The sequence below is a fragment of the Belonocnema kinseyi genome, chromosome 1 (genome assembly GCF_010883055.1).
Source record: "Belonocnema kinseyi isolate 2016_QV_RU_SX_M_011 chromosome 1, B_treatae_v1, whole genome shotgun sequence".
Classification (NCBI taxonomy): Eukaryota; Metazoa; Arthropoda; class Insecta; order Hymenoptera; family Cynipidae; genus Belonocnema; species Belonocnema kinseyi.
In genome coordinates this window covers 106,397,880-106,411,259 of record NC_046657.1, presented here as the reverse complement: position 1 = coordinate 106,411,259, position 13,380 = coordinate 106,397,880, and the positions used below count along the sequence as shown (strand labels likewise).

Sequence of the window (13,380 nt, the reverse complement as noted above, 5' to 3'; positions counted from 1 at the left end):
TCATCGACTTATATTTGTGGTATTTATTAAAACAACCAAGTTTTGCAAAGTTATAAATGTAAAAATGTTTGAATTGGCAATTTACTTTCAATCCAAATGGTTTTTGTCCAAGCTAAGTTTACCATCAGTGCGCCTCGAAGGTGTGCCGCGTGTGCCGCGTGTGCCGAGAGTTGCTTACAGCGCTCAAAGTGGCTCTTGGCAAACTATATCGATGGGTGCTTTCTACGGGGAGCGGTGGGTAGAGGGGAAGTTACTTTTTTCGCCGGACGCGCCGTCTATATTTATGGCGGGAAACTAAGCCCGCACCGCATCTACGTTTATAATATCTTTGCTCACAGTGTTCATTCACTGGTGTTTTCGTTAATTTTGCACTATTTAATTCTTTTTTATAAAGCTTTTTGGTAAAAAAAAACATTTCTTTATCGGATTATGAAATTTGAACCCTTAAGAATTTATTTTCAAAAGTTTTGTAACAATAATCAATTATTATAATGTGAAATGGACTAGTTGTAATCAGTGATTTCCTTAAGTGTTCATTCACTGGGTCACTCACCCTACATTAAAGTGGACTAGAGAAGCTGATAACTGCACTTCCTTGATATAATTAACTCTTATACAGTAAATGAAATGCAGTAAATCGTGTTTGCTTAACCTAAGGAATAATATTAAGAAAATATTCACAGGCAAAGGTTCAAAAAAGGACATTTGTCATAAATTCCAAAGACTATTTTATTTTTAATAAGAAAAAGAAGATTGATAAGAGTTGCCAAACTCGAAATACATTTTATGAAGAAGAAAATAACATTTTAAAATTGTATTACCTTCGTCCAAGAAGGAAATTAATAAAATATATAAGGAAATCGAGACCAGCCAAAAGGGTCAAGAGCTCTCGAAATTTGAAATTGCGGATTGGAAAAAATCAGATGAATAAAATAATCTTATTTATGTATTTTCTTACTTTTCTATAAAATTTTTCTAGTTATTAAAATAAAATCCTCCTTAAAATTGTAGAATTGCTCTTCAAGTTTTCACCTACAACCAGAAAGTTCAAATTTAAATCATTCCTCGATAATTCAAAGTCTTGAATCTTCAAAATCTTCAAACATTTGAACATCTGATTAAGAATCATCAAACATTCAAATTAAGGGAAATAGAATGCAAACAACTTTAACCTTGGTAAAAAATTCGAAAGAAAATTAAAGTTTGAAAGACCTCAGACTTGTCCAGCTTCCTTATGTTTGAAAATAATTGATAGAAAATCTCCAAATTTGAACTTGAATAAAAACAAGGAATTGGTGAATTCTGGTAGATATCAGGACGAAAATAATCGACAAAGGGCTCGAATTTCCTTATCAGATGTGGTTTTGAGAAAAAAGAAATCATACGAGTCTGCACATCAATTCATTTCAGATAAGGGTCTCAAACTGAGATTTCCAAGAAAAAAAAGCATAAGAACAACCTTGAAGGAAGTCTCATCTTCACCTAAGAGAAAAAAGGAGGCTTATCGAAAATTTTAATCAAATCTCAGGAGATGTAGAGGATAATAATCAATAGAGAATTGGTTTTTCACAGAAAAATGAATTTAATGGAAAAATATTTCAAGGATGTCATCAGCGCTTTGCATGAATCAATTATTGTTAAACAGGAGAGGGAAAGTGGGGATTTTAATTGAAAGGGAAGCACAATTACTATGAGAAAAGATAAATTAAATAAAGGAGAAGTTTCTGAATTGCTTGGTAACGTGGAAGAGATTGTGGATGTAGGAACAAATGACGATGCTTGGAAAAATGAGAAGGCTCCTGAACCTGGTGTGGAACGTAAAGTCGATCGATTCAGGAATCTGTTGGAGAAGATTTCCATGCTTCGAAGGGATGTAACGATCTTGCTTGAGGATGCTGAAAAGAATGACAAGACTTTGGAATTTCTCAGGAATTCTAGAAATTTCAGCAGAAGCTCGAATGATGAAGCTCGAAAGGGTTCTGTTAATGGGGAAAATGTAAATGGAGAATTAGTTGGGAATACGATTGCAGCTCAAAATTTGGCAGAAAATTTTCCAAAAGCAGTGAAACAGAACATGCCCGAAAATAGGCCTCAAAGTGATCAAACTGTGTCTCAAAATATCCCTCAAAGTGAGTATCAAAAGGTGGTTCAACATTTAGCTGCACATGTGTTCAAAAATATGCCCCAAATCGTGCCAAAAAATTCACCTGCAACGGACCTTCACGTGCTTCAAAATATATATAAGAGTTAATCTCAAACATTTTTTTCAAAATTCGCCTCAAAACTTAATAGAAAATATATCCCAAAACGTTTTTCATGATTTTTCTCAAATTAAAGCAAGAAATTTGAATAAAATTTTGTAAGAGAGTCCAATGCAAATTTTCACTCAACATTCTGCTCAAAATGTAGATACAAATTTTGAGAATTCTTAAAAAGAACAATCAACATTCAAAAATAAACTTACAATTGATAAAGATGACGTTCAAATTTTGAAAGTCATCAGAAATAATGATACGTCTAGTTTTCTTCAAAGTGAAACTAATCATCTGGATGAGGATTATCATTTCCTATTATCACTGCATCAAGAACTGACAAGAATGCCTCAAGGGAGAAAGTTGAAAATGAGACTCAAAATGCAGCAGCTTTTTTATGATGAAATTTGTACCATTGATTCAGATTAACTTTTCAATTAATTATTTAATGAGAAGATCATTCCGAATCAAAATCTTTTTAAGCAGAATTACCATATTGCCATATAAATATTGTACCAACAAAGAAGAATTTTTAATAAAATTAATACATTTTCAACCAAACAGTCAAATTATCAACTAAAAAAGATAAATTTTTAACCAAAAATGGAATAGATATATTAATAGTTGAAAAAGTAATTTTTAAACGTAAAAAAAGGATCAACGAAATTGTTAAATTTTTAACTAAAGAGACCAATTTTCAGCAAAAAATATGATTTTTTTATTAATAAGTTAATTATTCTATCTTAAACACGAATTTTCAACAAATTGGAAAAGTTTTCAACCAAATGTTTGAATTTTCATTTAAGAAAGATAAATTTTCAAATAAGCATGGAGTAGTTCGATTGTCTGTAAAAAAAAATAATTTTCAACAATAAAAAAATACAATTTGGAACAAAACATTTAAATGCTTATCCAAAGAAATCAATTTCCAACTAAAGTGATAAATCTGAAATAAAAAAAATGAGTTTCTAACCAAATAGTTCAAATTTCTACCAAAAAGGCGAATTGTCAACCATAAATACTACTTTAAATTTTAAAAAAAGACGAATTTTTAACAAAAAGCATAAACTTTCAACAGAAAACGTACGTTTTTATCCTAAAATCGAAAAGTTATATTTCAAGTAAACAAATTAATTTTTGGCAGAAAAAAAGAATAAAAATTGTGGACAAAATGTTTCAATTTTTAAACTAAGAAATAAATTGTCAACCAAGAAGATGAATTTTCATTGACAAGAATAATATTTTACCTTAAAAACAAGTAATCTATAAAATGCATTAATTTTCAACTAAATAGTTGAGTTATCAAATAAAGAAGATACACTTTCGAACAAATACGAAGTAGTTAAATTTTCTTTAGAAAAAAATTAATTTTGAACAACAAAAAAATCAAGTTTCAACAAAATAGTTGAATTTTTAACGAAAGAAAGGAATTTTTAAGTACAACAATGAAGCTTCAATAGAAAAAAATATATTGGAATATAATAGTTGAATTTTCGACAAAAAAAAATTATTTTCAAACACGAAGAATAATTTTCCATAAAAAGACGACTTTGCAATTAAATACATAAAATTTCAACTAAAAAGAATAATTTTTCAAACTAAAATAAAATAGTTATATTCGCAGTTGCAAAAATAAATTTTTAACTGGAAAAAACAAATTTTCAACAAAATTGTGAAATTTTTCACCTCAGATATGAATTTTCAACGAAAAATATTAATTGTTAAACATACTCATATATTACTAGAAAGACAAATTAACAAAAAAAATGCATACATTTTTAACTAAATAGTTTAATTTTCAACTAAGGAAGATGCATTTTTCAGCGACCACGAAGTAGGTACATTTTCAGTAAAAATTAATTTCCAAATGAAATGAAAAATATTCGAACAAAATAATTAAATTTTTAACAAAAGAAATCATATTTCAACAACATAATTTAATTTTTAAGGCAATAATTTAATTTCAACAAAATACACGAATTTTCATTGAAAAAATGTTTATTTTTAACAAAAAATGGAATAGTTAAATTTGTAGTTACTTAATTAATTTTTAAACAATCAGAAATTAATTCTCAAATATAATAGTTTAATTAAAAAAAAAGTTTTTACCAAATGGTTCAATTTTTGACCAAAAAGATGAATTTCTAAGAAAAAACATGAATTTCTAAGAAAAAACATGAATTTTAAAGGCAAAAGGTCAATTCTCAACAAAGAATGGAAGTTACATTTTCATTGAACGAAAAAATAATTTAAATAAAGATGAATTGTCAATAAAATAGTTAAAGTTTTAACCGAATAATGTCAGCCCTGAAGATGTGAGCTGCAAAGTTCACGACACGTCGGCAAACAATTTGTAGTTTTTTACACAAGTGAAACCTGAAATATCTCTTATTACCAAAATTAATCATCGTGAAAGCATAAAATCTATTAATAATGTAATTATACCACATACATGAATTTTCAGTAAAAAAGATCATTTTTAAACCGACAAATAGAATATTTAAATTTGTAGTTAAAAAATTAATGTATAAACAATTGAAAACGAATCCTGAAAAAAATAAGTTTTCAAAAAAGGGGGCTTAGAATGAAAAAATTGAATCATCAACCAAAAAATTTAATTTTTAACAAAGTAGTTCCAAATAGTTGATTTTCAAACAAAAAAGACTGATTTTCAAGAAAACAGTAGAATTTTCAAACAAAAAGATTGACTTTTTGGATTTTAATAAAATTGTTGAATTTTGAGCAAAATAGTTAAATTGTATTTTCATTCCCTAAGTTTAGAAATTATATAAAAATATCGTTTTCGAGGTGCACAATTTTATTTAAATAAATAATTACAATCTGTACAGTATGTTAATTATTATTATTATTTTCTGTATTTATACTTTCTGCCCTTTTTTAATTTTGTTCACTACGTCAATTTTGAGCTCATTGCTTACTTTGGGCCCTATATCAATTTTGGGCCTTATACCAAATCTGGGTTCTGCCAATTTCGGGACATATGCTAATTTTGTGCCCTATATATTTCTGTCCCGGGCTACAAAACCCAAAAAATTAGAAAGTCAGGACAGCGATAAAAAGTTAGGATATCTCCTAAGAAGGACGCCTGGTAACAGTTACCATCAAAAATGAGATGTACAACGTTATTTACAAAATGCTCACAACTGTTATTTTCTCCCACGCATGTGTGGCGATCATTGCACTTTATAATTAATTCATTTTCATTGAAAAGTATCATAAGCTTTATGGTAATAAGCTGTGTAGATTATCCGTAGTCGTATGTCACTGACCACCTACCACAAGTGGGTTCGAATAATAGATACCGTATTCGCGATTATTACACTGCGAGGATTCCTGAGCGCAGATGGACTAAGCCTTTAAGCGCTGTTGCAGTACAATAGAACTTATGTAACATGAGAGTCGCACATGCAGTTTCTGTATTCGCGGATATAAATATACCTACGTGTTTACCACATACGCAACCGAACACATTCAAGTCATAATAAAATAATAATTCACAGCACGCTCTTACCTCATATATTCCTTCGCTATCAAGATTTGCAGTATCAACGGGAAAGTGTGGAGAAAAATAGTTGATGAGAAATGTGTGACTGATGGACTTGCGTGGAGAGCTTTACTTAGTGGGTGTGATTAGAGTGAAGATTATGGATCTTACACATGATGACTTTGTGAAGCTCTTCGCCTGGGATGACTGCTAGAGAGATTGTTCAGCGATCTGTCTCGGAGCGGTGTTGCGGAAAGATCGTGTTATTTGAATAATTAGAACGGACTTAATATCCCAAGGCTGACGTCACAAATACGAATCCCGTTCCCCCCTGAAGAAATGTTATTTTATTTCATTTAACAAACGCGTAACATTAAACAAAACAGATACAAATTTAATATTTAAACAGACTAGTCCCAAACTTAAGATCTCAAGACAGAGGAAATGAGGTGATTTTTCATGAAAGTGTGGGAATAAATTCTTTTTAATAAAATTAATGTATAGTTGCCATATTAAATTCAATATACAAAACGCTTCAAATTTAAATAAAATAGTTGGATTTCCAACTATGAAAGATTAATTTTCTACCAAAGGGAAGAAATTTTAGTGAAAGAGTTAATTTTTTTAAAACTAACATGTCGAATATTTTGGTAATAGTTCACTTTCAAACCCGAAAATATAGCAGCCTAACTTTTAAGACGAATTTTTTACCAAAGGCTCAAATTTTCAATGAAAAAAGAATTTAGTTTAACAATTCTGTTGATAACAAAAATTAATTTTCAATTTAAAAAATCGTATAGCTTTCAACAAAGCTGTTGAATAATCGAACAAATATTATGTCTTAAAAAGTCAGTTTAATTCTCAAGAAAATAGGGAGATTTCAACCACATAGTTAAATTTGCAAACTAAAAGGATAAACTTTCAACAAGAAATGTTCGAATTTTTAAACCAAAAAAAGTTCCACTTTAACCGAAAATAAGGGCATTTTCAACCATATAAATATATTTTCATGTCAAAAAGAATGACTTTTTTAGAAGAGAGTTTAATTTCCCATGCAAAAGGACGAATTTTCTATCCAAAGAGACAAATATTCAACAAAACAGTTAAATTGTCAACAAAATAATTATATTTTTTTAAAAATAGGCCGACTCTCAACTGAAATGATAAATCTTAAAAAAGAAAATTATTGTTTAATATAGTAGTTCAAATTTTAACAATGTAGCTGAGTTTTCAATATAAAAACGTATATCTTAACGAAAAATACAATAGTTTATATTTCACTCAAAAAAGATTTTAAGTTTAAATCAAAAACAGTTAAATTCAAGCGAGAAAGATTTGTAAATTTTTAATTTTTATAGTTGAATCCTTAACCAAAAAAGATTAATTTTTAACCAACCGGTTGCGTTTTTAACTAAAAAAAAAAACAAATTTTTACCAAAAGATATAAATTATCAAACCAAAAAGTAGTATTTCCGACTAAAGAGTTGAATTTTTAGCTAAAAAAGGTTTCTCAGTCAAGATAGAAAAAAATTCAACTAAGTTAATGAATTTTCAAACCAAAAAAATATAATTTTCAACAAAACCGTTACATTTTTAACCGAAGATATGAATCTTCTACTAATAAAATCATATTTGTATAAATTAGTTTAACCAATAAGTTAGATTTTAAATCAATAATATTAATTTTCCAAAAAACAAAACTACACCACAAACTACAAAAATTTTCAACCAATAATGTAAAAGATAGATTGTCAGTTTAAAAAATAATTTTCAACCAAAAAAGAACCAATCTTCAACAAAGTAATCAAGACAATTAATGTTTAACGAATCAGTTCAACTTTCAATTAAGTAGTTAACTTTTAAATTGAAAAAGAAGAATTCTCAATCAAAAATGTAATAGTTGAATTTTGAACAAATAACGATCAATTTTCCACCAAAAATATAATAAATGATATAATTAATTTAGAAACAAATGTTTTTAATTTTAATATATCTTTTTAAGATATCTAGAAAACAAACACGCGCGTTACGTGCACGATTATTGTTTTGTTCTTTCAGAAAATTTCTAAATTAAAATCTAGAATTAGTTTTAATAGAAAATGTTGGTATTTTATAGTATCTATTATTTAAACTAATAGAAGGGAAAAATAAGAACAACTTTCAACCAATTACTTGATATTTCAACACAAAAAGATAAATTTTTAGTAAAAAATTAAATATTTGATACTTCAAGCAAAAAAGATTGTTATTTTAGAGAGAAAAAAGATGAATTCAATTAAAAAATCGAACTTCTAATAAAATAGTTAAATCTTGAACCAAAACAGAATAATTTTCAACCAAATAGTTATGGTTTCAATCGAGAAAGATGAACATTTGACCAAAAATACGATTTTTCAACTAAATAACTACATTTTCAACCACGGAGATGAATTTTCTACTATAATTATAAATCATTAAACAACAAAATTAATGTAGAACCAAAGATTGAATTTTTAACTAATGAAGACAACTTATCAACCAAAATGGAATAATTGAACTTTCAGACAAAAAAATTAATTATAACTTAAAAATATGAATTTTCAGCTGAAATTATGAATCTTTGACAACAACAAAAAATGAATTTTTAACCAAATAGTTGATTTCTCATGAAAGAAGATGAATTTTCAACAAATAAACTGAAATATCTACAAAAAAGGAAGATTTTTAGATAAAATACATGAATTTGCTCAAAAATTCTTGAAGTTGTAATTAAAAAGATCAAATAATTTTCCAATCAAAATTAAATAGTTCAACTTTTTATGTAAAAAATGATTTTTAACAAAAAAAAATTAAAATTTCAACCAAAGAACTGAATTTTCAACTAAAATTATGAATCGTCGACCAAAAAATGAATTTTTAAATAAATAGTTTATATAAAAAAAAGATAAATATTGAACCAAATTGTTCAATTTCTACTCGAAAGACCAATTTTTTAACAAAAAATTGATTAGACAGATTTTTAGCCAAGAATTAAATAGCTAAATTTTTATTTTCAGTTTTCAACCAAAGAGATAAATTTTTAAACAAAAACAGATTAAATTTTTACCTCTAGAAACGAATTTTCGAACCAAAAACCAAAAATTTTCGAAACTTTTTTCATCTTTAAAATCTAAGAATTTTTTAATAAAAGAACATATTCCAACATTCTATTTTCTATGATTCTTTTATTAAAAGGCATTATTTGTAGAAAGAGTTTTATAAATTTAAAATTAAGGATATAAAACAATTTCAAATAATGAAAAGCCAATCCGGTTTTCAACAACATTGATTAGCAAAATCTAGGGAAAAACTAGAACAATAGAAGAAAATGTAATTTGATAAGATCTACAACTTTCAGATCAAACATTTTTATCTCCGATCAGTATTTTTCGGAATAAATAAAAAAATGTTTGAAAAAAGTGGTTGTCTTTTTAGAACTTTTAACTAGGATGCAATAGGTAGCCCTAAGCCAAGTAACAAGGCAATATTCTAGACTAGACTAGAGTGACCTTTTCGGAAGTATATCCATTTTTATTCACAAGTTGAAAGAAAAGAGTAGAATTTCACATTATTTCTTAATATCTCGAATGGTTTAGATTTTGATGAATAGAAGGAGCTTTAAAATAAACTGTTTCTGGTTACGTACACACAGTTGGCTTCATTGTTAACTGGCTAGTGCCACCCACAACCATCTGTTACTTTCTTTTTATGGACTTGAGTTAAATCACTGCTGTGCCTACTCCAACTTTTCAAACATGAGTATATATATAGTCAGAGGTACGTATTATATTCTTCGATTGAATGTACACGTGTAGGTACGAGTTATATCCGACATTCGTTCTAGAAGAAATTACACGAATATTGTGTTTTTTGAAAATCTGAAGTCTTTTTAAGTTTTTAATTAAGGGCATGTGACACAGCTAAATACCTATATTACCGACCTCACTTTATCAGTTCACTGAATGTTTTTTTGAACCTTAGAACTTTTTTTGTAAATAAAATATCGAGCTGAAACTTTGGAAAATGTATTAGAGTACAATAAAGTACGTTTAGGTACTGCATTTTGGTAGGAACTTCACTGAAAATTATTTCATATTTTTTCTGAACCTCTACATTTTTTGAACGTTCGAACTTTTTTTATACAAAAAATATCGGTCTCAAACTTTGAGAAATGCAAGAGCCGAAAGAAAACTACGTTTAAGTACAAAGCTTTCTTACTGGCGGCCACTAGACGAGGCTCTAGAGGGTTCGTATTTTCGTGTACATCGTTACCGGCTGATGCCGATGGAATTGATAGTTGAAATTTTTTTTACATCTTTCATTATTAAGCTTTGCACTTAAACGTCGTTTTCTTGCGGCTCTTGCACTTCTCAAAGTTTGAGACTGATATTTTATGTAGAAAAAAAGTTCGAACGTTCAAAAAATGTCGAGGTTCAGAAAAAAGATGAAATAATTTTCAGTGAAGTTCCTACCAAAATGCAGTACCTAAACGTACTTTATTGTACTCTAATACATTTTCCAAAGTTTCAGCTCGATATTTTATTTACAAAAAAAGTTCTTAGGTTCAAAAAAACATTCAGTGAACTGAAAAAGTGAGGTCGGTAATGTAGGTATTTAGCTGTGTCACATGCCCTTAAGTATTATAAAAAAATGCTGGTTCCATTGGCGACAGTAACTACCTGCAATGTTTTGAATACTCGTAACACTAGCTGTGCTGGGAAATTTAGTGGTTGTATCTACTAGGGAAAATATTGCTACTACTATAGTATATTAATTTTGTTACTAGGGATATTGGAACTAGAAGGCAGATCGATTTCTTAAAAATCGGAAGTCTTTTAAAATTTTAGATTGAGTAACACTAACAGGAATACTGGTTCTATTGGCGACATAAGAACTTGGAACATTTTAAATACTGAGAATATTAGTTCTGCTTCGAAAACTAGTGGTTTTAATCAATAGAGAAAATATTTCTAGTATCAGAAAAATTAGCTGTGTTGCTAGAAATATTAGGATTAGCAGTCGGATCAATTTTAAAAAAATGTGAGGTCTTTAAACATTTTTATTAGGTATTACTAATAGGATTATTAGTTCTATTGGCGCAATGTGCGAGTATGCAGTTTCATTCAACCGTAAAAACAAATATAAACTTTGCAGATTAATAATGTTAAGCAAAAAACAATTGTTAATTAAATGTATTGTAAATTAATTAATTTCGTAAAATATGAATTTATAATAAACAAATAAAATTCGCAATCGAAACACATTGATTTTCAAATCAAAAAGAAAAATGTTTAATAAGAGAATTGTATTTTCAATCAAGAAAGATTTTGCAGTCAATAAGGAAGAAAAGTTTCATCCCAAATGTTAGAATTTAAAGCTAAGATAACTAATTTTCTACGAAAAAGATGAATTTTCAAAACGAAAATATGAATTTTACACTAAGATAACTGAATTTTTCACACAAAAAGACGACTTTATATCTAAAAAAAAATTTTAGCCTCAAAAAAATTTTTTTTAGCGAAATTGAAATAGTTACATTATTAGTTGAGAAGATTATTTTTAACCACAAACAAAAAAGAACTTTGAACCTAAGAAATTAATTTTTTACAAAATAGTTGAATTTCTATTTAAAAAACCAAATTTTTACAAACAAGAAATCAACAATATACATGAATTTCCAAGTAAAAAAAGAAACATTTTCAACCATAGAAATGATTTTCCAGACGAAAATATAAAGCTTTAACTCAAAAGATTTATTTTCTTTAGAAAAAAAAAAAATTGCTGCGAAATACATGAATTTCTAACCTAATACATACAACTCTCGGTTTAGTTAGTATCGGAGGTTGTCTCACGCTGACCTTGTAACTAAATTGGAGGAAAAGAAACATAAACAGTCATGGCCACCTGAACCGTTTATAATTGGAATGTATAATATTGCGCAATACACTCGGCTGAGTACTCACGAATTGTAGCCCTTCCGAGGCGACAGTCGCAACCGCTCTTGCGCTGCTCCCCTGAGAAATTGCGTGGGACAGCAGTTCTAGGAATAATTACAAAGCGGTTGACTGAAACTCGGTGCTGGTGTAGTTGAATTTTTAACTAAAAAATCAACACTTTTAACTTAGAATAGAACAGCAATCTTTTCATTTAAAAAAAAATGACAACCATGAAGATGCATTTTTTACAAATAAAGATCAATTTTAAACGAAATTTTCAATTAAATAGTGCAATTTTTAACAAGAAAAAAGTTGGATTTCGACAAAAAATGAAAAAGTTGATATTTAAACCAACAATGATTTTAGTTTTAAACCAAAAACAGTTAAATTCAACGAAAAAGTCGAGTTTTCAACAAAATCGATGATTATTCAAACAAACAAAAATTAATTTTGAACTAAAAAGATCAATCTCTATTTTTTAACTAAATAGTGGAATTTTCACTCCAAAAGGACGAATTTCCAATAAATCAGTTAGATTGCAGCCAAGAAGTATGACTTTTTAACAAAATTGTTCAATCTTTAACAAAATAATACAATTAAAAAAAAAACAAACATGTTTGTAAGACTTACTTGTTATATTTTGTGAAATAAAACAATTTTAATGCTTATAAGCAATTAAGATAAATAGATTCAAAATTTTGTTAGTTTCCTGTAGAAAACAATCGTTCTTTGCATTTAAATAGCTTAACACTTAGTTGAGATTCTAAGTGAGTCTCAAACATTGATGAAAATGTATTATTAAATATTTATAAACAAAATTAACCATAGATATAAATTATAAAATCTCAACCTGCATTCAAAAACTCAGTCGCAAGCTATGTTAATTCAATAGCTGATTTTTTTTCTACGTGAAAATATCAGAATTTTGAATTTTTTCATCTAAATTGTTTAAAGACATTTAATTATTTTATTTCTGCAAATATTAAGGGTATATTATTTTTAAGAATATCGGTAAATTTGTAATATTTCAAGCAATTAAAAGAAATTAAAATATGAACAAAAAATCACTATAACAGTTTTTTAAAATTTGATTATATTATTTACATGAAATCATAAGCAAATTATTGGTACTCGGTGAGTCCTCATATATTGATTTAAGACAATGTAAGGTATAGCTAAGCAGTTATTAAAACTATGTGCCCTGGAAATATTTTGGCAAAAACTTGAAAATATTCGTCGTTTCGGAAACTGCCACGTATAAAAAAAAACTAGTAAAAAGAAAGTAGGTATTTCTCATTACTGGAATACTCTTTCTAGGATTACTAGGGTAACCGGTAGAAATATCCCTACAAAAATTACTGGAGCCGCCAGTACACCTAGTACTAATATACTTTCTACTAGGATTACTAGTATCACCACTAGTACTAGGCAGTCTGATAAGTACCTGAAAATTCTAAGAGATGGCATTAGTATTCACTAATGTGAACCATTTTCGTCGAGCTTGATACTTCAAATGACGCCTGTCAAAACTTCAGCCATTTATGTTTACGCATTTATAAGTTACAGTACTGAGAAGCGACTAACCTCCGAGTTTTTTTTAATATGGAAAAATCTGAGTTTCGAGTTTTGATCAAACACTACTATCTTCGCAAGAAAACAATATCCGAGA

General features: G+C 28.0%; 1 protein-coding gene across 1 annotated transcript in view; it reads right to left on the bottom strand.

The window, feature by feature from the left end:
* LOC117174160 overlaps nucleotides 1-13,380 on the bottom strand; it is a 97,837-nt gene that overhangs the window by 37,926 nt on the left and 46,531 nt on the right. The gene's annotated exons all lie outside the window — the stretch shown is intronic.